The sequence below is a fragment of the Phyllobates terribilis genome, unplaced genomic scaffold (assembly GCF_046119375.1).
Source record: "Phyllobates terribilis strain yellow unplaced genomic scaffold, ASM4611937v1 Scaffold_7__3_contigs__length_470593459, whole genome shotgun sequence".
NCBI lineage: Eukaryota > Metazoa > Chordata > Amphibia > Anura > Dendrobatidae > Phyllobates > Phyllobates terribilis.
This window is the reverse complement of record NW_027362767.1, coordinates 239,816,906-239,841,260: the sequence shown is the minus strand read 5'-3', so window position 1 is coordinate 239,841,260 and position 24,355 is coordinate 239,816,906. Positions and strand designations below refer to the sequence as shown.

General features: G+C 46.1%; 1 protein-coding gene across 1 annotated transcript in view; it reads right to left on the bottom strand.

Annotated features, from left to right (window-relative positions):
- The window catches only part of DUSP9 (dual specificity phosphatase 9), an 80,527-nt gene extending 58,677 nt beyond the window's left edge, over positions 1-21,850 (bottom strand). The window contains exon 1 of the mRNA XM_073639939.1: positions 21,511-21,850. The gene's annotated coding sequence lies outside the window, so the exon portion shown is untranslated. The remainder of the gene's footprint in view (positions 1-21,510) is intronic.
- Positions 21,851-24,355: the final 2,505 nt, after the last annotated feature.

Sequence of the window (24,355 nt, the reverse complement as noted above, 5' to 3'; positions counted from 1 at the left end):
TAGTGACGTCACCGGAGTCTTCCTCTTACTATCGGACGCTCTAGACGTTATTCCCCCCATGAGAGCCCAGCATATCGGTGTCATCCAGGACATTACTTAGCTCACACCATCCACTCAAGGGATAAAGAAAACAGATTTTTTTTTTAATGCAGCGGCAACACTCAGGGTTTAACAGTAACTACAAAACGCCACTAATCCTCCGAGCTCCCAGGGGCCACGTCCTGAGAGAGGCAGGAGAAATCATTTACAAGTTACTTACACAGAAGAAATCAATATAGTACTTTACTCCAAATCCACTCTGTAAGGGGATCTCAAGGGGGGCACCCAATAGTGGGGAGGGCACGACTCAAGAAGTCCCCATTGGCATCCATGCACAAGAGTGTGGGGGTGTCGAGAGGAACAGCTGTTGGCCGGACAAATGAATCTAAAGTCTATGGCCAGATTACTCCCGGGGTGTAACTTGGGGCAAAGTTTCATGGCTTCAGTACTAAATCTTTAACCGTGGCCCCCAATTATGGCAATATATCCATGTCTGGCACCTTCAAAATCCAAGTGTGATCACAACCACTGCACTCCCTGGAGTTTGGACCCTAAATAGCCCCCCATGCACAGGTGTTACACTGGATGCAGGGATAAAAAGGGGTCCCTAAGATGTTATAATCACCCATGTGAATACTTTAAAGGATTCGGTTGGAAAAAGTGCTACCAGATAAAAAGACTAATTTTTGACTCCCCTGACTACGTGTTGGCGCAGCATGCCAGGAAAATTACCAGGATTGTTTGCGAAAAATCGGGACATTGTCTGCAAATTTGGGAGATATATGTGATAATGGGTTAAAGCAGTATAGGGGGCTGCAGAATGATTCCACACGCCTCACAATGGTAATAACGGCAGCCATATCAGTTGCAGTCCAGCTTTCCTGGAATCCAGGATGGTCGATCAGTCCCGTTATCCATTGCTGGGCTCCTGCTGTATTTGCAGCTCCTCAGTAGTTTGCAGATGTGCCTTTTTGGACTGAGGGAACGCCAATCATATAGTGTGATGCGCTATTTTATATTTTTTTCTTTACGCTAAAATGACAGAACTCCGATGGACCCCATTCTGGTAAATCGAGTCCATTGGGCGCTGTTGTTGCCTGTCCGGTGACCAATCCAGCACTGTCGTAAATATAGTAAAATTTACAATGATTTTTTAGTAAATGCTCTTTAATGCAAACCCTCCAGCAGTATAATGGATTAATGGGATTTAGTGGGTGGGGGGTACTGAGTTTCTCCATTCACCTTTCGGCACAACTGCTTTTGAATATATTTCTCCATAGCCCGTCATACAGCAATGAGATTACTTCTATATCAAAGGCTTTTTTCGGGCACCTGGAGTTCATCATCTTTGCCTGGTAAATGAGTAAAAATTAAGCAGCAGTGGTCATAGAGACTGTACTACCGCCTTTACTGTATGACTGCTATGGATTATAAAATGCTCCTTAAAAAGACCTGTCACTACCCATGAGTGTTTTTTTTTAACTGGTGTAAATGCTGCTGTTCTCCTGAATCCGGCGTTGTGTTTCTTTTGCTCCTGCGCCTCTCCGATCCTGAGATATGGACCTTTTTCCCCTAAATATCAATCTAGTCTTGTTAGACAACTGGGCTTGGTTCTCAACCCTTCTTTGTGGGTGTGAACCTAAGAACCACGCCCTGGTGGCTAAATAAACTACATTTATATACGAGGAAGAGGGGGTCGTATCACAGGAACGGAGAGGAGCAGGAACAAAAGAAAAACATCGCCGGATTCAAGAGAACAGCAGCATTAACACCAGCTATAAATATTTTGACGGGTCAATATTTATTGTGTATAATATATACATATATATATATATATATATATATATATATATATATATATATATATATATATACACTGCTCAAAAAAATAGAGGGAACACTTAAACAACAAAATATAACTCCAAGTAAATCAAACTTCTGTGAAATCAAACTGTCCACTTAGGAAGCAACACTGATTGATAATCAATTTCACATGCTGTTGTGCAAATGGAATAGACAATAGATGGAAATTATTGGCAATTATCAAGACACCCTCAATAAAGGAGTGGTTCTGCAGGTGGGGACCACAGACCACATCTCAGTACCAATGCTTTCTGGCTGATGTTTTGTTCACTTTTGAATGTTGGTTGTGCTGTCACACTCGTGGTAGCATGAGGCGGACTCTACAACCCACAGAAGTTGCTCAGGTAGTGCAGCTCATCCAGGATGGCACATCAATGCGAGCTGTGGCAAGAAGGTTTGCTGTGTCTGTCAGAGTAGTGTACAGAGGCTGGAGGCGCTACCAGGAGACAGGCCAGTACACCAGGAGACGTGGAGGGGGCCGTAGGAGGGCAACAACCCAGCAGCAGGACCGCTACCTCTGCCTTGTGCAAGGAGGAACAGGAGGAGCACTGCCAGAGCCCTGCAAAATGACCTCCAGCAGGCCACAAATGTGCATGTGTCTGCACAAACGGTTAGAAACCGACTCCATGAGGGTGGTATGAGGGCCCGACGTCCACAGATGGGGGTTGTGCTCACAGTCCAACACCGTGCAGGATGCTTGGCATTTGCCAAGTGTGCTCTTCACAGGGACAGTCGCAAGCCATACAAGTGAGCATTCTGACGGGGCAGCTAACCGGTGCAGCCCAGCGGGAAGTGAAATCATGGTCAGATGAGGAGAAAAGGACTGTAAAGGACATTCTGACCCGGCTGCGGAGTACCTTTGATACCCGTACCTCAGCAGAAATCAAAATGCGGTTCTATGGCTGTAAGCAGCGAGCCCAATATAGTATCCGAGACTATGCCTTGAACCTGCAAGAAGCTCTGGGAGCAATTAAACAAGCTGACCCTGGCAGCGTGCAGGACACCGATAAACTGTTGACTGACCAGTTCATAGAAGGCCTGCTGTCCAGCGCCCACAGAACCCAGCTGCGCCTCATGGCCCTACAGAACCCCGATTTGACTTTTACGCAGTTCAAAGATAGGGCCATCCGGGTGCTCCGAGAACCCGCACCAGGTGGCGCTGTAGTTTCCCGGCGCCCTGCCATCACTTACCACCAGGAGGCGGCGCCCTACCCCGCAGACCTTGTGGGGGCTGATGCGCAGGCCCTAAATCCATCCCAGCCTGCCAACCTGCACCATCAGGTCCAAGAATTAACCAAGAGTGTGGCTGCATTGACCAGGACCGTACAGTCGTTGCAGATGGAATCATCAAGACCAATCAAGCTGGCTTCCAGTCCGGAGGATGTCCCGTGGCGTCGACAGAGGAGGATCCCGTCGTTCAGAGGGAGGCCCGCTGACCGTTACACAGAGGGTGGACAGCCGATTTGCCGCCGTTGCAGCCAGCCAGGACACATAGCCAGGTACTGTACTTTAAATGGGTCCGACCTGGGGCAGAGGGCCAACCCCCAGGCATAAGGTCATCAAGCCCGTCTAATTGGCGCGATAAGTACGTGGGGGGACGCCCGGTCTTACCCGTATTGCTGGACGCTATCCCCATGAGTGCACTGCTGGACACCGGGTCTCAAGTGACTACCATCCCCTACGTACTTTTCAAGCGGTACTGGAGTGACGCTGACATAACCCGCTATCCAGACGATGACTTAAGCATCATCGCCAGCAATGGCCAACCCGTGCCGCAGGTGGGGTTCAGAGAGATGACCATCAAGATTGGTAAGGTTGAACTGCCGGCACAGGGAGTGATCATTGTGGATATTGACCGTCGAGAAAGTCACCCTAAAATAACCTTGGGTACTAACGTGATTGAAAATTGTCTTTCAGAAGTAATCGTGATTTTGCAGCAGGTGGCGATGAATGCGAGCTCCAGCCAACAGAGGGTCCTCCAGAAGGAGATAAGAGCCCTGATGAGACGGCAACAGGTAGAACTGTCTGGTGGTGAGATCGGTAGCGTGAGGATGAGCGACCCGTTCCCCATTGCCATGCCTCCCAAAAGTGAAATGATGATCTGGTGTCGGACTGCAATCGGGTTAAGAGGGAGAGACTACCAAGCCATGGTAGAACCCGTGTACTCAGACAGCAGGCCCACCATTTTGACAGCCCGGGCGGTGGTTGATGTCCGCCATAGAAGGGTGCCCGTCCGGATCTTAAACATCCAAATTGTTTGCCGTTGAACACAATGCTATCAGGGGCGTGGAACCCTTGCCTCCATCTCCCCCGGTGGAGGATAATGGCTCCCAGAAACACAAGGAGGACTGGTGCCAGAAACACCACGTGGGTGCTGACTCCACTCCCTCGCACCAAAAACAAGGAGTCTACCGGGTGGTTCAGGAGTATGAGAGAATCTTTAGTAAGCACCCGCTAGACTTCGGCAGAGTGAAAGGGATAGAACACCACATCCCCACGGGGAGCCACCGACCAATAAAAGAGAGACACAGACCTGTACCCCCTGCACATTATCAGAACGCAAAGGGCATGCTGAGAGAAATGAAGGAAGCTGGGGTCATTAGAGATATCTGTAGCCCCTGGGCAGCTCCCTTAGTTTTGGTAAAAAAGAAAGACGGTACCATGAGAATGTGCGTGGACTATAGACAAATCAATCATATCACCCATAAAGACGCGTACCCGTTACCTAGGATAGAGGAGTCTTTAGCCGCACTAAAATCAACTAATTTCTTCTCTACTTTGGACCTTACTAGCGGGTACTGGCAGGTTCCTGTGGCAGAGGCTGACAAGGAGAAGACCGCCTTCACCACCTCGATGGGATTGAGCGAATTCAACTGTATGCCATTCGGGCTCTGCAACGCACCCGGGACCTTCCAGAGGCTGATGGAATGCTGTCTAGGGCACCGAAACTTCGAGACGGTCATACTTTACCTGGACGACGTGATCGTCTATTCGAAGACCTACGAGGACCATCTAAAATACCTGGCAGAGGTGTTCGAAGCCCTGGCAGGCTATGGCAAGAAAGTGAAACCCTCTAAGTGCCATCTGTTAAAGCCGAAGGTACAGTACCTGGGACACGTGGTGAGTGCAGAAGGAGTAGCCCCCGACCCCGACAAGGTCACAGTAATCAAGAGCTGGCCAAGCCCCTCAAACATCAAAGAAGTGAGGCAGTTCCTCGGGTTGGTAGGCTACTACCGAAAGTCCATCCCCGGGTTCACAAAGATGGCAGCTCCAATGCAGGACCTCCTGATAGGTCAATCCAAGAACAGAAGCCAAAAGCCACCCTTCAAGTGGGACAAGCCGGAAGAGGAGTCCTTCCACCAGTTGAAGATGGCCCTAACGGGGGATGAGATCCTGGCCTACACCGATTATGGCCAGCCTTTCATCCTCCACACTGACGCCAGCAATGTGGGGCTGGGAGCCGTACTGTCACAGAACCAACAGGGCAGAGAAAGGGTGATCGCGTACGCCAGCCGGAAGCTGAGGCCCACTGAAAGAAACCCGGAGAATTACAGCTCCTTCATGCTAGAATTTTTGGCAGTGGTGTGGGCCGTCACAGAACGGTTTAAGCATTACCTGGCTTCCGCAAAGTTCACCGTGTACACGGATAACAACCCGTTGACACATCTGGACAATGCTAGACTTGGTGCCCTAGAACAGCGGTGGATGGCCCGGCTATCAAATTATGACTTCACAATCAAATACCGGGCAGGCAGAACCAACGCCAACGCAGACGCCCTATCAAGAATGACTCACCTCCCCGAAGGAGAAGAAGACTCGGAAGAGCTGGAGGAATTAGAGCTCCCTGCGTTCCACCGGTATGGGGCCACTCAGTATTCTCACCGGGTAAGAGACAAAGACCTAACCACCGTCATGTTCAACCCCTTACCCCACCACGGCTGGGCTGAAACGCAAGATAGTGACCCCGCAGTTCGCCTGGTGAAAGACCTTTTAACCCAGGCAGACGCCAGCCCTGGCCGGACGCTCCAGAGGAAGCCAAGCAGTTATGGAAGGAGAAAAGCAGGCTATTCCTCTACGAGGGTAAGCTGTGCAGAAGGCTTGTCAACCACCGGACGCACGAGCTGACCTGGCAGGTAGTGGTCCCAAGGCAAGATGCAGCAATGGTCCTGGAGGCCTACCATGACAGCGGGACACTTCGGGTGGAAGAAACTGGAGTTCCTACTGAGAGAGCGGTTCTACTGGATCGGTGTGAGAGGGGCCATAGAGAAGTGGAGCAGGGACTGCGGCCCATGCCACCTCAGAAGGAAGGACCGTACCAGCCAGAAGACACCCTTGAGGCCCATCGTCACCAGGCAGCCTCTTGAGTTGGTAGCTCTGGACCATGTGAAGTTGGCTCCAAGCCGGTCCGGCTACATCTATGCCCTCACGATTGTGGACCATTACTCCTGGTTCCTGGTGGTGGTTCCTGTTAAAGACCTGACAGCCCAAACAGCGGCCAGAGCCTTCCAGCAACACTTCTGCCGTCCACACGGGTATCCGGAACAGGTCTTGACAGATCAAGGTCCAGCATTTGAGGCTGAAGTATTCCAGGAGTTCTGCAACCTCTACGGCTGTAGGAAGATTCGGACAACGCCTTACCACCCGCAAACCAACGGGCTGTGTGAGAAAATGAACAATATCATCATGGATCTCCTCAAGACGTTGCCCCTGGAAGAACGCAGCCTGTGGCCGGAGAAGCTGCCAGACCTAATTGACTTGTACAACCATATCCCGGTGAATGCTACAAATTGCACCCCGGCTTACCTGATGCGAGCCAGACCAGGTAAGCTGCCGATAGACCTGGAGATGGGAGTCCTGACACCCGAGGACACCTCCCCAGACGCGGACTGGGATACAGAACGGCGGCTACAGTACAAGAAGGTACAGGAGAGTGTGGAGAGGAGTCTGTTTCAAGCAAGAGAAAAGCAAGAGAGGCTCTTCAACCAACACGCCCCTGCTGGTCCCCTGGAACCTGGAGAGCAGGTCCTGAAGCGGAAGAGAAGGCTTCACAAGCTGGACGACCAGTGGGAGAGAGACCCGTACACAGTACTGCAGTCCGACCACAACAACCCGAAGGTATGTATGATTACCAAGGATGGAGGAGAAACCACTAGCACCGCCTCCAGAGACCACCTAAAACGGTGCCCCGAGCAACTACAGAGTCCAAGTGAAGATCAAGATGACCTTGAACCCGCAGAGGACAAGGAAGAAATGATCAGCACAGTTCTCGGAGAGTTCCCCCGGACCTGGACTCGGATAAATGACGCGATAGTGGTACCCGTACTACACTTCCTTCATCCTACCCAGCAGGAGCCTACAGAAGAACAAGAAGAACAAGCAGCCCCAGAGGCAGAAGAACCCTTGCCAGCAGCCCAGGAGAGTCAACCCTCTGCTGACAGTGAGCCTGCCATGCTTGCGGTAAGCCAAAGGACCCGCAGACCGCTGCCTGCCCTGCCTGTAAACCCAGCTAGTAGCTGTACCCTTAATACTAGTGGGGAAAGCCAGGTTAGACCACCACCAGACAGTGGGTTATGGAGGTTAACCCGGAGCACTAGGGGTCAAATACCAGCTCGCTGGAAGATCTAAATGCACAGTGTATATATTTAATGTTTTATGTTTGTACCCTGGTTATTAATACTGTTTTCCCAGTTTTTCTAGATATATGGACTAACAGGTTACGAACTTTGAGTAACCGGGACTTCCTTGTAAATATGTTCGGAGCCTAACCAAAGGAATGAATAAAGACTGTCAAGGACTCCGGGCAATGACAGACCCTCACCTGGTTAAGGCTCCCGTTGTGTTGGTGAAATGGACACCCGGTCACGGATCATACTCTGACCCTCTCCTTTTGTTGGTGATATGGACACCCGGTCACAGACCACACTGTGACCTAAAGAACTCAATATGTGATGTCGTTCGTTATTTCTTTCCCTGTTGTGTTTATGGTCATGTATTTATACCCTGTATTTGTGTTTCCTGTTTAGTCCCGGAGTACTAAATTTTACTAGGGGGGAATGTGTCACCCCAGGCCTGGATGCCACAAATATTAAAGGCTGTGTCTGAAAGCAGGAGGGAGGTTCCCTGGTCAGGGACAATTAGCATACAGCACCTCCTGTCTCAGGCCAGTAGGGGGAGCAGGCTGCCCCTATAAAAGCTGGAGCTGAGGGCAGGGTTAGGGAGAACTGGACGACCTAGCTCAGGACCGAGACTGGTCCCATAGAAGCAGGGACAGTTCAGCTGCAGCTGAGGAGTCTGTGAGGCAGAGGAGGATCTGCAAAACAGGGACAGAGGCGACGAGAGCCGGTCCTGGCTGAGAGAATCACCACCGGACATTGGGGTCCGAGGCTGTCAGGGTTGCAAGCCCTGCAGCAGATAACCAACCCGCAAGGGATTCCAGGTCCCTTGGCCTAAGAAGCCTGGAGGCTCCACCACACAGAGGGACCAGTACAGCACGGAGAAGTAACAGGTACCTAAGGCCCGAGTCGCAAGCCATACAGGCGAAGTACACGGCCAGCTCAGGGACGTGGGCTATCACACCACGAAAAGGGGGATAGTCAGCAAGGGCAGAGAGAGAACGGTAGGCCTTCACACTCACCCTGACCAGTGGGGCTCTCCCGAATGCTCTCAGACACCCAGGCCCATTCCTACCCAGTACTCCTGTTGGGTCATTAGAAATACCTGCAATAAAGACCCTGGATTGTTTGAAGCGGTCTCTGAACTCTGATTATTGCGGCCTGCACTATCACCCCCAGCATTCACATATGCTGCCCTGAGGCTACACTCTTCCCGTGGGGAGTTATTATATCCCTGTGCTGCACCCCAACATCAGCCTCAGCGGTCTGCCTTGCGGCGGCTGTCATCCCTGACCGCAATCCACGGGTGGCGTAGTCGGAAATTCATAACCCTACAAATAGACTGCCACAGCATTTGGTCTGACCAACCTGAGCCACGGGATCGGGTTGCCACTACTACCCCCATCATTGCACTGAAGCCCGGTTCCGGGTGCCCCATGGCCCAGGGGGCAAGTCACATGCAATATCTCGCCTCGTGGGGTAAGGATGAGAAAGGTCAGGAATCAGCCCAGAACTACACGAGAGGACCTGGTCAATGACCTGAAGAGAGCTGGGACCACAGTCTCAAACATTACTGTCAGTAAGATACTACGCCATCATGGATTAAAATGCTGCAGGGCATGCAAGGTCTCCCTGCTCACGCCAGCACATGTGCAGGCCCATTTGAAGTTCGCCAATGGCCATCTAGATGATCCAGAGGAGGCATGGGAGAAGGTCATGTGGTCATGAGACCAAAATAGAACTTTTTGGAATCAACTCCACTTGTCATGTTTGGGGGAAAAAGAAGGATGAATACAACCTCAAGAACACTATCCCAACTGTGAAGCATGGTGGGGGAAACATCATACTTTGGGGGTGCTTTTCTTCAAAGGGGACAGGACAACTGTACCATATTGAAGGGAGGATGGATCGTGAGATTTTGGCCAACAACCTTCTTCCCTCAGTAAGAGCATTGAAGATGGGTCGTAGCTGGGTCTTCCAGCATGACAATGACCCAAACACACAGCCAGGGCAACTAAGGAGTGGCTCCCTAAGAAGCATTTCAAGGTCCTGGAGTGGCCTAGCCAATCTCCAGGACTGAACCCAATAGAAAATCTTTGGAGGGAGCTGAAACTCAATGTTGCCCAGCGACAGCCCCGAAACCTGAAAGATCTGGAGAAGATCTGTATGGAGGAGAGAGCCAAAATCCCAGCTGCAGTGCGTGCAAACCTGGTCAAGAACTACAGGAAACGTCTGACCTCTGTAATTGCAAACAACGGTTTCTGTACCAAATATTAAGTTCTGTTTTTCTATTGTATCAAATACTTACTTCATGCAATAAAATGCAAATTAATTATGTAAGAATCATACAATGTGATTTTCTGGATTTTTTATTTTTAGATTCTCTCTCTCACAGGTGAAGTGTACCTACAATAAAAACTACAGACCTCTCCATTCTTTGTAGGTGGGAAAACGTGCAAAATCGTCAGCGTATCAAATACTTATTTTCCCCTATCTATCTATCTATCTATCTATCTATCTATCTATCTATCTACATGGCAGCTGCTGCCTTAATAATAATATGATGTATATTTATTCACATTGGATTGGAGCATAGACCTCTATGTATATAATGTGCCAGCTTGCTACAGATCATCTGCAGCTTCTGCCATAGCCGGTACTGGATGGTATTGAGATTAGCAGCATCACATCATTGCATATTGTGAATCATGTGACTTTGCTCTGTTCCTCCCCATACCAACTCGTGACGGAGCACACACCGCCACACTGTGCCTGCAGCTGCAAGCCTCTCTCTTTTTTTTTTTTTTTTTTACCCCCCAACAATGGCACTTCTATGAGGGGTCCTCAAGCTGTCGGCCTTAACCCCTTCCACCGCCAATAAAACCCTACAGGCAATCTTCTCTGCACAAACGAGGTTAGGGCCGTTCTAGCAAACCAAACTGATGTGCACGCCTGGCATCGTAGCTAGCATTCACCCCCAATCAGTGGCAGTGATGGGGTTAATGTGCTTTGCTCCAAGAGAAACAGCCATGGAACATGCCCGCCATCACTCCTCATTTTCCTGGATGTGTAATTGCAGGTTCCTGGAACAGCCCGTGTCTCGTTTCCAAGGGTTGGCCTTTAAAAAAAAAAAAACACTTGGCAAGGAGAACGTGTAGTGACTGGTTTGGGTTTTGGGATGGTTTGAGGTGAGGAGAGGCAGGAGGTTTACTACCTGAGCAAGCTAGAACATGACGTGCGCACGGCTACCCACCAGCGCCATGTTCTGTTAACCCACGTGAAGCTAGATAAAAAAAAACAAGGCACTATACAATATACAAAAAAGACAGATGTGATGCCCGAGGCTGCAACGGTGTGATAAACAGATACCATGCCATTTATGTCTTCTGCCCGGGTAAGACGGGAAACAATTATATTTACTGCCTGTGCAGAGCTGGGATGACGCTACCCTGAAAAGCCGTAAGAGCAGTATCAATTATCCCGATGCCTGAAGGAAACTATGAGCAAAATAAGATTTAGAAAAGTGTTCCAGCATGACCAGACTTTGGGATATTTATAGCAAAGCTCCTCATTTGGCCAACTTTTGGTGGAGGGAGGATTTTACGCCTTTCCATGTAAAGCAAGAAGATTAATCAACCAATGCAACCCTTCTATTATTAAAAAGAAAAGGGGGCGCTCCACCGGTACATAGGGTGCAAATGAGAAGGGTCTGAAGTCTCCACTATCCACTGACCTCAGGGATGGGGCAGAAATCTGGACCTGGATAACATAATTGTATGATGATATCCAGATCTTTCAAAAGGTTCAAACCCACGGGCAAAAATTACATTGAGGTTTCAAGGGGAAAAGATTTAGGGCTCTCTACAATCCTATTCCGCTTCTTGCTTCATGGCTAATAATGACTTAGTAAGAATTAGAGATGGTGCATATCGATTCGCAGGACCTGTCGAAAATCTGTGGTCACTGGACGGGAACCCTGAGAACCGTCTCCTACTTGACTACGTACAGTACAGACCAAAAGTTTGGAGACACCTTTTAATTTAAAGATTTTTCTGTATTTTCATGACTATGAAAATTGTACATTCACACTGAAGGCATCAAAACTATGAATTAACACATGTGGAATTATATACTTAACAAAAAAGTGTGAAACAACTGAAAATATGTCTTATATTCTAGGTTCTTCAAAGTAGCCACCTTTTGCTTTGATGACTGCTTTGCACACTCTTGGCATTCTCTTGATGAGCTTCAAGAGGTAGTCACCGGAAATGGTCTTCCAACAATCTTGAAGGAGTTCCCAGAGATGCTTAACACTTGTTGGCCCTTTTGTCTTCACTCTGCGGTCCAGCTCACCCCAAACCATCTCGATTGGGGTTCAGGTCTGGTGACTGTGGTGGCCAGGTCATCTGGCGTAGCACCCCATCACTCTCCTTCTTGGTCAAATAGCCCTTACACAGCCTGGAGGTGTGTTTGGGGTCATTGTCCTGTTGAAAAATAAATGATGGTCCAACTAAACGCAAACCGGATGGAAGAGCATGCCGCTGCAAGATGCTGTGGTAGCCATGCTGGTTCAGTATGCCTTCAATTTTGAATAAATCCCCAACAGTGTCACCAGCAAAGCACCCCCACACCATCACACCTCCTCCTCCATGCTTCACGGTGGGAACCAGGCATGTAGAGTCCATCCGTTCACCTTTTCTGCGTCGCACAAAGACACGGTGGTTGGAACCAAAGATCTCAAATTTGGACTCATCAGACCAAAGCACAGATTTCCACTGGTCTTATGTCCATTCCTTGTGTTCTTTAGCCCAAACAAGTCTCTTCTTCTTGTTGCCTGTCCTTAGCTGTGGTTTCCTAGCAGCTATTTTACCATGAAGGCCTGCTGCACAAAGTCTCCTCTTAACAGTTGTTGAAGAGATGTGTCTGCTGCTAGAACTCTGTGGGGCTTTGACCTGGTCTCTAATCTGAGCTGCTGTTAACCTGCGATTTCTGAGGCTGGTGACTCGGATAAACTTATTCTCAGAAGCAGAGGTGACTCTTGGTCTTCCTTTCCTGGGGCGGTCCTCATGTGAGCCAGTTTCTTTGTAGCGCTTGATGGTTTTTGCAACTGCACTTGGGGACACTTTCAAAGTTTTCCCAATTTTTCGGACTGACTGACCTTCATTTCTTAAAGCAATGATGGCCACTTGTTTTTCTTTACTTAGCTGCTTTTTTCTTGCCATAATACAAATTCTAATAGTCTATTCAGTAGGACTATCAGCTGTGTATCCACCAGACTTCTGCACAACACAACTGATGGTCCCAACCCCATTTATAAGGCAAGAAATCCCACTTATTAAACCTGAGAGGGCACACCTGTGAAGTGAAAACTATTTCCGGTGACTACCTCTTGGAGCTCATCAAGAGAATGCCAAGAGTGTGCAAAGCAGTCATCAAAGCAAAAGGTGGCTACTTTGAAGAACCTAGAATATAAGACATATTTTCAGTTGTTTCACACTTTTTTGTTAAGTATATAATTCCACATGTGTTAATTCATAGTTTTGATGCCTTCAGTGTGAATGTACAATTTTCAAAGTCATGAAAATACAGAAAAATCTTTAAATGAGAAGGTGTGTCCAAACTTTTGGTCTGTACTGTAGGTGGCTCTTTTGATGAGCGTTCTGGCACAAAGTCACATGTGCGTCAAACCGCAATGATGATGTGGACAAAAGCCGGCTAATCAAAAGAAGAGCCGCGGGTTCCGTCAGGTAGGAGGCGGATATCAAGACTCCTGTCCAGCAGCCACACAATACTGATGTCCTTCAAATTGATTTACATCAACTCTATGCATAAATAAGAACTTCTCCACATGGCTCCTTGAGTAAGTTGACTTATTTTGGGCACTGGAAGGCAATAATATTTAGTGTCCACTACGGTAGAATAATTCATGCGCTGAATATTTTTATTTTGTAGGCACTGGATGGAGTTTTTTCAGCTGCGTATAGTAACATTACTAACAGTAGGTACGCTACTATATGGATCGGTGCACAGCCACGGTTGCCCTGGGCACAAAACTTGAAAAGAGAAAAAACAAAGGTAGTAGTGGCATCGTTAGTCTCAAGGATTCGGGGATATGCACGTACTCCGGACCCCCAGATCTCCCGGTGAGTATTATGTTGAATTGTATCACTGTCAACATGACATTTATTCTGTAGAACTTTGCAGTAGAGCAGGCTGCCGTAGGCTACAAGACGTCAATGACCGACGCAATGGCGTACCTGTCTTGCCCAGTCTTGTCATTCCAACTAACTGAACATAAACTTTATTTTTTGGGGCCAGGAAGGATGGTGGCATTATTACTTTTGTAGGGTGGCATCAATACTTTCTAAAGGGGGCACTCAGTAGGCATTATTTGTTTTAAGAGGGCATTAGTACTGTGTTAAAGGGCACAATACTTGCCTTGTCCAAGGTGCTGACAACGCACACTACGCCACTCACTAGATGTAATATATAAAGTACATTATATACATAAGGTATGTAATAAGAGTCAATTTGCATTCAACATATTCAGCAGATAAAGAATAATAAAAATCTACCATAATTGTACATTTCTGTTCCACCTGAATGAGAAGTCTAGAGACCCATTTAAACCAAAGATTGGCACAAAGGATCATGTGTTGCTTTACCTCCGCCTGATTTATAACAAAATCTTGCCATACTGTGTATGGGCATATTCAGTAATGCTAGGACCACTATATAATTAGAAAAAAACGGACTACATCCCCTACAAGCCAAACCGTGGTAAAGACCGCTTGAAGGAGTGGTGGGCAGGGGATGACTATAGGGTCAACAGAAATCAGGTGCATAACCACAGTGGGTTCAGGGGTTGCAGTTGTTCCTGGACCCTGGAGCTTAGGGGTCCCAAAAGATCCTCTTGGCACAGATGAGAAGACCAATACTATTAAAGACCCTTGATGGTTGAGGGTTTTGCATTGGGGCCATGAGCTTCAAGTTATGCCACTGGTAGAACTTGTAGTCCACAAAGCCTTGTCCAAGATGTCAACAAGTACTGCAAACAATCAGGATATAAATGTAGTGGTGTGTCATGACAACTGGCCACCCGAATTATGGTACTACCAGGGCACTGACTAGGCTTCAAAAGATGAAGCTTCATACATTATCCTACACATCTTGATTTGGAGTGGAAGTTTTGGTTTTTGCTCATTTTATGATATGTGGGAAGGAGGTAATGGATTACCTAAATGGGGTGGTTTTTGGCAAGTCTGTGAGGAGTTAATAAAAGAGTTATGAGGCGGAGTAAGAACAAAAAGGACCGAGCATGAAAAATGATGTATAAAATTCCTATTTTAGCAAAAAAAATGTTTTCGAGCCACTGCCAAAATTCCCTTATGGCCTTTAGAAAAAAAAACTTTACCGCTTGGTCATCGGTTGATCATAGCCTGCAGATGTTCTGAAATCAAAACATCCCATGCAGTAGCTAATGGGCTTTGCACCAACCCCATTCTCTGCTTAAAGGGATTATGTCCATCAGACAATTCCTACTTTTTACATGGGTCCCTTGAAAACAAGCTAATCACAAAAGGTCCATTTAGACAAGCGGATAATAGAGTTCTTGCACATCGATTCATAGGATCCATTGATCATGTGTCACACAAGGTGTGGGAAAGACTAAGTGCACAACGAACGGAAGAGGGGAAGGGAGCCCAATAACTAGGTAAAGGCAGAGTGGAGACCCCTAGGCAGATCTAATTTCACCCTGCCTACCCTATCGTCCCTATATTGGTTCTACACCAGTCGCCGAGCAGGAACCTAAGCCCTGAATGTCTCTACATCTGGGCCCTGGATAGGGAAGGGAAGGGGTGAGCACTAGTCAGGCCCCACTACAAACTAAAGACAACAAGGTAAACAAACAAAAGGGATACACTTAGCTTGAGCAGACACCAGAGAGATAACACCAACTGTCCTCCAAGGGCACCAAAGATGAGACTAGCCGACTGCCAGTACTCCAAGCCTGCACAGAGGTACATAGAACTATCACCGGCGACTCTCTGGAGAAACTGAGAGTTTTTAACTACCAAGCGACTGTCTGTCACACCTGACACACCCGTGACATCATGTCAGTCATCTGTGGCCTCTGGACAGGATCCCTGAGAGATGCCTCCCACCCCCCAGAATTCCTGAATCTTCTATTGATTATCCGGCCTGGAGTCAGACCAGCTAACTAAAAGAAGAGCCAGGAATGGCGGGAGGTAAGGGGCGTCTCTCAGGGCTTCTGTCTAGAGGCCACAGATCACTGACGTGGCCACGGAATCAAGTCCCGCAAATCGATTTACACCAACTCTAGCCTATAATCAATGAACAAAAACACCGGTGTAAATGCCCTTGTAAAATCATTTGATCGTCGGAGGGTTGGTCGTAATCGTTCAACTCTCCTGCAGCGCCACCCCAGGGAGAAACTAGACATTACACAGTGCTCACTGAAATCAGAGGGTTGGCTGTGTAATGTAGGACAAGACATTGCGAGAGACAGTCTTGTAGGTCTTAAAAAGACATAAAAAAAATTGCCAATCTGTCCAGGAGTTCCTCACTTTTTCCAGGAGCCCCCCATTCTGGGAGAGCTGTAAAGTATGCCTACTAGAGACCAATTAATGCTATGGATTCAGGAGCACAGTTCACTTCTTACTTTTTGGTTGGCGGTATGCTTTAAAAAGGACCTGTCACCGGGTGAAGAGTGGCCAAATGTTGCCCTTTTTATTTTCTCTGCTCCCTTGAGTTTTCAGGGTTTTTTGTAAATTGGTTACAAAGATATTGGCTTTTTTGTTTCGTGCTAACTTTTATGGTTTAATTTTAAGGGGGCGGTGCTCACAGAGTAATTATGGAGAGCAGTCTAAAGACATGCCCCAGAGGATCCAGCGAGCCACGTCCATTTAATATTGATCCTAAAAATGTGCACTAAACAAAAAGGAACTGTATGGCGGATTTAAAAAGTCAAGAAATTTAGGAAATAAAAGCAATATTAAACCAACAGCAATTTCAGTCAAATTACTTTTTAGATGACTTTGAAAAAATTCTGATGTTTACAGTTGGAGTCGCCAGTGAAAAGTAATACTCAGCCCCAGTGTATGTGATATTTGCTTTAGGGATGTCCCCGATCGCTCAAGCCGCAGAGCCTCTTGAAGACACAATTACGGAAACTCAGACCTGGTTCCAATTTCTATAGTAAACAGATGTATTTCTTTAACTATTTAGGGGGTTGATTTTTCTTTAACTAAATGAGACTCTGCTAAGAACAGATCCTATTGGACGATTTTCATAATTTAGCTTTTGCTTTGAGGTTTTCCCATACAGTATATCATGGCACATTATTAGTTTTCTAATTGAGTTGCTTATCAAATTTCTCCTGTAAAGGGGTGGAAGAGATTCACCTTCAGCAATGATGTGGAGATGGGTGGCAAGGAACCAGGGTCATCACTGTAGCCAGAGGTCATGGGTTTGATTCTAGCATTTGGATAACATCTGTACATTCTTCCTGCATTTGAGGAACTTTTTTCTCTGCTTCTCCAGTGAATAAATCAAACTTATTGCAAAAACTTTAAGGGGTAGGACAACAACCTCATCTGTGATTGCAGGACCCCATCAATTTATCTGTGTTTGCATATGAGCATCCCATTGTTTGTACTTATTTTGAAACCAAAGTGATTCATAGACACTCAGACCACATCATTCATCTATTGATATACAATGGGACATCCCTGGACATCACTAGTTATAAGCTTAGAGCAGAAGTTCCAAACCTTTTGTCAATAGGGAAACCAAACAATAGCTCCATACTTACTATAAATGGGTTGTCAATGATAAAGAAAATTATCAATATGGCTATTATAATCCATAATTTGCCAGTATTTGCCATATTACTTGTTACCTGCCCGCATTCTCCACCACTTGAAATGGAAAATCTGTATTTTCTAAATTCAGTTTTCACAAGTGATTTGAATAAAAAGGAAATGTATTTTGAATAAAAGATTCAATTAAAAAGGGATAGATATAGGTAAGATATAAAAGACATATATGGAGACCTGCCTCATATATATATATATATATATATATATATATATATATATATATATATATATATGTGTATATATATATATATATATATATATATATATATGTCTTATCTTTATCTATCCTTTTTTAATTGTCATTTTTATTCAAATCACTGGTGAAGACCAGATTTTTCCATAACTTCAAGAAAACAACCCTTTACCATACACTCCAATCTGGCATATGAACCTCACAGAATGGTGTCTCCAGCACCGAACCCAACTTCTATGACAAATTGGAGCCAGTTTATCTGTGTATTACATAGTCAGGGATTAATTTGAATGGTGCTTTCATTAAACTGGTCATAGTTTCTTTTATTTTTTATTTTTGGTGCAAGGGAGCATATCCCTAAAACAAGTAATCGTAAGAAACTGTATGAATAAGCTAGCATCTTTTTCCCTACCTCTGGATTGATGCAACCTTCTATAGCAATGAAAGCGCCAATTTAGCAACTTTCTTCCACCATATACTTTCCTTCTCTTGATGATAACACCTGGAGATAGACCAATGGCAATGAATTAACTAAATAGGGGTGATCATCATAAGAACAACCTCTTTAACCCTATCAGCACTTGCTGTCTTCCAGTGCACTCCTAGAGTTCCAAGCAAGACCCTAAAACCTGGATTTATAGAATTTCTGAGCAAAAGTTAAGTATCCAACTCATTAACAGAGGGGAAACTACCGTCCATGATTGGAAAGTCATCAAGACAAGAGGTCTCGTTTCCAAACATACAAGTCAGGAATTGCAGCTACGCTTGGGTGATCCTAGCCAAAATAGATCAGGAGCTGACTTTCATGGATGACTGTCGAAAGAAAAGCTCATGCAGTCATTTAGGTCTGCCACTAGTCACTCTTGGCATTACAGAGACAAGTGCAGGGGATGTAGTCCTAATTAATGAGAAACATCTGCATGGTGGCGTTCACGAGAACATTTCCTGTTGTCGAAAAAGAAGAATAGAAAAAGAAACAAAATACAAACACCCACTGTCTTGCAGAATTCTGCAGGTCATAATTAGATTTTTCCAGTGGTTATATTTCACTGCTGAAACCGTTGGAGGAAGATATCTTAAGAGAAGCGTATTTAGAAATCCAGTCAATACTTCTTAAAATCGCATCACAAATAATATGGTCATCATAGGGGTGTTACGCAGCCTTTTCCCCATGATATATCTGACAGTTTGAGAGATAAAACCACAAGATCTGTGGGAGCGGAAATGTTGACCTGCTTTATAGTAGAAGACATCTCAAGGACTTCATGACTTTTCTTCGAGGAATATACTCGACGTAATAGAGGTCATTGAAGACTACAAAGAAAAGCAAAGTGGATCACAAAGAATCCCACCAGGCAGTGAACAATTTATCAACAGTTTACATTTAGTATAGTGATTTAATGCAGTAAATATGTCACAGACTACGTGAAGGGCTTGACCACCCTCCTTGGACAATCTTTATTAGTTGTCTACAGCCACCAACCATTTGCTGGATTTTTCAAGAGATCATTTGTTTAGACATGATAGCCATTGATAAACTGAGATGATCCATGACTCTGGCTCCTGAGACCTCAAAATTGGTTGGCGGTCTCGGGAACTGGACCTTCAGTGATCAGCTGAAGTTGTATTTGACTTATCTCTTTACAGACCAATAGTAGAAGTTTATGCGGGTTAAGTTCATTAATCTAATACATGGACAAGCCACGTCCACAAGTCACTGATTCTTAGCAACTCTCCTCTCTAGCTCAAAGTCTCTATGACCCTGTACCCTAATGATACAAACCCTTTACATCTTTCTACTTGCCTGAATCTATATCTTCCATGAGGGTAGCCACTAACCAGAACTGTTTATTGCAAAGAAACTCCCTCCCCACACCTTCCCTTTAAATTGAACATATGGCAATCTAATTTCGAGTAGGGAATTTCCAAAATGTTGACACTCTCTTTAGCATACATTAAGTACAAAAGTATTTTTTTTTGTAAAGAGTTGCTTTGGTAACCACTTTATAAACTGGAAACAAGACCCATCCAAAATGTTTGGACTGGGAATTCTCAGAGAATGAGTAGAAGATTTGGTAGACAACACAATACATCCCGTGTGTAATATGTCTTTAAGACTCCAAGAAAAAGGCATTGAGGAAATCATGAGACATTTAAGAATGAGGGAAGGACAAACCAACTCTAAGGAGGTTCCAGTAGTCGTGTAGCAGAGCATGGCCCATGATCTCTGTCTTAAAAATACGATGAGATTTCTTATTTATTGGGGTCTAGACTAAAGAGCGGCTTCTTCATGTAATTCTCTGAAGTCGATCGCCCTCCAGGCTATCCACCCTAAAATTCGGTTTAGTGGTTTTTCACCACTACATCACAGCTCGGCACAAAGTCTCCTTTATAACATCAGCCTGGAAGCAGCGACTGGGCAGGAATCTGCGTGAAGCTGTTACATCCCTACTTGTGAATCAAAAGCTTTACAGAGCATGGAAAATGTGCTGATCGCCTCCGTACTGGAGAGAGGGTGGAAAAGCAGAGGCAGAAGGGAAAGAAATAGAGGGAATCGGGAGAGGGGAAAGAATAAGGAGGAAAAGAGGAAGGAGAAACGGTGATCTTCAGGGCTTCCAAGCCTTCTTCTCTATGGTCCTACCTAAGAATCCTTGTCGCATAGGTCAACCGTTGTATACCTAGAAAATACTAGTAGAAATTGCCAGGAGATGTGAATCAATTGACTCCAAAAAAGCTTGTCACCAATCACTGAACACCCACATTGCCGAATAAGTCCTGATGTGCCTATATTAGGGCACCAATAGACATCCCGAAATACATGGAATAGGTCGCTATGAACAGTTTTTGACTAAGAAGAGATTCATTTTGTTGAAAGCTTTTTGATACCCGTCATGGAAAAGCCTTATTATCCTTTGACTTTTATGGTCTACATTGCCAGGCATATAACAGATCTGGGAAAGCATGTTCCCAGCATCATCATCACCGCGTTTATGGAACTAATTTTATCCTCCTGGCAAGCACAGGGGACATATTTGGTCCGTTCTGCATGCATATTGTCATCATTTCCTTTGGATTCCTCGACTTGTATTAATTGTTTATCCCAAACCACATAATGTTTGCCCAAACACCCACATTGACTAACATCAACACATTTCTATAAGGTCTCCAACAATATCTTCTACTGGCCAAAACGACTTGACCCGTATTTGTTCTGCTACATAGTTAATTAGGGGTTTCCGAGTGAGGGTTTGGGAGAAGCCAAGAACTCCTACACTGTGTGTTGCCAGCTACATACTTAATATGGTTGAAAAAAAAAAAAGACAAATGTCCATGGAATTTATGGACATTAATTGTTTGGTATCACAAAATGTACTGCTGACAATCAGTGCCCAATATAACTTCTGCCTCTTTCTCTGTGGTGCTCCGTCTGCTTCGAATTAACTAGAAAAATACTAAGGAAGAAGTCAAGGGGGAAAAGAAGAGTTAAAAAATGTTGACGCTGTGGCCATAATGGGCATTTTAGCAATTAGTCCCGGTTTCTTCTATCATCTGGTCAACGGGTGTCACTTTACTAATACCCAACCTAAGAACTTTTGGTGCAATGGTCAAGTCTACTCCAATCTTCCACCCCCCTGAAGAACAGAATCTACTACTGAGTACGTATTGATGATGTAAGGGAATTTTATACATAGGATTTTCCTCCTTGTTAGTACTACCATCCGTTTTATTAGTAAAACCTGGCTACATCTGTACAGCCTTCTCCATTCCTCGCCTCCTCCTAGCCTTGCTGCTTCCACAAATCCTCCAACCTTCCAGCAAAGGAGGACTTCCTTGCAGTTCCCCTGAGCCTTACCGCCCACTCCAGATGTAGACAGCATGTCCCAGTATGGCAATGTCTTACCTGGGAAGATGGGATAAAGTCCACCCTTGAACCCAGTTGTCCTCGTACATGCAAAGAACGTTCAGGAGGACCAGAAAAGGGCGAGAGAACCTGCTTCAGTCTTTCGCCTCTTGTCTTTGCACGCTGGCAGGCAAGCAAGACTTTTAATGATTTCCAGCTCAGCTTGGCTGCTGTGTTTCCTCTTGCAAAAAAAAAAAAAAAGAAGCAAACCCTTCAGCCTCCCTCCTCTTCTCCTTCCATCACTCCCCAGTATCCTCCTCCCAGTACACGTGCAAGCTGTGTACAACCTGAAGCCCAGCCTGCTGCTCCATACTGGATGGTTTGGGATTCGGAGAGGCGTTTCATAGTACCAGAGGCCTGGGTTGATGTCAGGTTACACAGGAAAGTGGGGGCCTGGGGATTTCTGAGTCATTTTCACGACTGAGCCTGTGTAATGATCATCTTCAGGAATGAGAGAGAATTAACTCCTGCATTCCTACTGGGGCCATTTGGGTAGGAAGACTACAAGTGCCAATCAAGATTTTTTAGCAAATGCTTTGCAGTTGAACATAAATAAATAAAACAAGCGCATTCATTCAGGCCCATACCATTTTATTTTCTTTGAGCAGGAAATATAGAGAAAGGAGCTGCTGATATCTCACTATGTGATGTGTAATGGTCCTGCCAGATGCTGGTGGGCAACAAAGAAGGGAGAAGAAGACAATCATCCGACGTGGTGTTATACCATCCTGACGCACCCCCAGGGCCGTGGGGTACTCGGCAGCCGGGCCTCTGGATGCCGGTAGGGGGGGGTATCACGGTGGCTGACCCGGTCCGTGGCCCCGGGCAGACAACAAAAGGGGATTTCTTTATAGGGGATTTGGAAAGTTCGTGACGCCACCTGTGGAATGCGGCTAAAGGGGGTCGCCGCTGCGGAGCAGTCCTGTGAGGCAGATGTTAGGGCAGCTTGTGATGGAACGGCTCCCCACAGGTGGAGCAGGCCTCAGGGCAGCGTGGGGTAATGGATGGTGGTACAGGGGAGAGACGGCCAGGGCGGTCCAGAAAGAAATGACGGACACTCACACGGGGGTTCGCTTCGGTACCTTTACTGGTCTTGATGCAGGTATGGTCCAGGGTACTCGGTAGGCAGGGTGCACTTCTTGACTCTCCCTAGTGAGCGGGTATAGGGCCTCCTAATCCGTTGCTTTCACTTGCTAAGCTTCTGACCTGCCTGGGGCTAGGCCTGGCTTTATTACTGTCTCTCTTTCTCTCCTGCACCTGCTGACCTGGTAGTAGGGCCTTCTCTTGGAGATCACTCTCCCTGGACGCTGGGGCCTCCTTGACTCCTAGCCCTGGTACTGTAGTTAGCGTTGGTCGACCTGGGACTTGTAGTCCTCGAGGTGTCCGGTGGTCCCTACTGGGTGTAAAGGACCCTGTAGGCGAGGACCCGGTGTCAGGTGTATACTTCGGGGTGAGCCTGGTACGCTTCTCTGCCCCCTCAACTCCTCTCTCCTTTCCTCCTCACCATCGGCCACACTCAGGGCCCTCACTACGGCAGCTCGTGCTGTAGGCCTTGGCTCGCCTAAGCACTGCTGCAAGCGTGTTGCGTCTTCACTGGTCTAAGTGCCAGCACACTCTCTTAGTCTCACTGAACTAACTTCTGACTCTAAACTGAGCTGCCTGGCTCCACCCTCCATATATATATCCCTATCAGGGCTGCCTCTGCTGGTCTGAGGTGGTAGGGTGGAGGTGTGTGAATGTAATGAGGGCCTCTTGTGGAGAAGTCCATCCATGCACCCTACTGGGTTCTGTGGCACCTATGCGCAGCAGGGCGCCACAATCCCATTCCCATAAGGATAATGTCAATGTCCGCTAATAATGTACAAGTACAGGGTTAATACATACAGTGATGTCACAGAACAGGAATAATAAACACAGTGATGTCACAGTACAGGGATAATACACACAGTGATGTCACAGTACAGGGATAATACACACAGTGAGGTCACAGTACAGAGATAATACACACAGTGATGTCACAGTACAGGAATAATAAACAGTGATGTCACAGTACAGAGTTAATACACACAGTGATGTCACAGTACAGGGATAATAAACACAGTGATGTCACAGAACAGGGAAAATACACACAGTGATGTCACAGTACAGGGATAATTAACCCATTGACCTCACAGTAGAGCAGTAATACACACATTGATGTCACAGTACAGGGATAATACACACAGTGATGTCACAGTACAGAGATAATACACACAGTGATGTCACAGTACATGGATAATACGCACAGTGATGTCAGAGTACAGTGATAATAAACACAGTGATGTTACAGTACAAGGATAATGCACACAGTGATGTCACAGTACAGAGATAATACACACAGTGATGTTACAGTACAGAGAATACACACAGTGATGTCACAGTACAGGGATAATAAACACAGTGATGTCACAGAACAGGGAAAATACACACAGTGATGTCACAGTACAGGGATAATTAACCCATTGACCTCACAGTAGAGCAGTAATACACACATTGATGTCACAGTACAGGGATAATACACACAGTGATGTCACAGTACAGAGATAATACACACAGTGATGTCACAGTACATGGATAATACACACAGTGATGTCAGAGTACAGTGATAATAAACACAGTGATGTTACAGTACAAGGATAATGCACACAGTGATGTCACAGTACAGAGATAATACACACAGTGATGTTACAGTACAGAGAATACACACAGTGATGTCACAGTACAGAGATAATACACACAGTGATGTCACAGTACAGGGATAATAAACACAGTGATGTCACAGTACAGGGATAATACGCACAGTGAT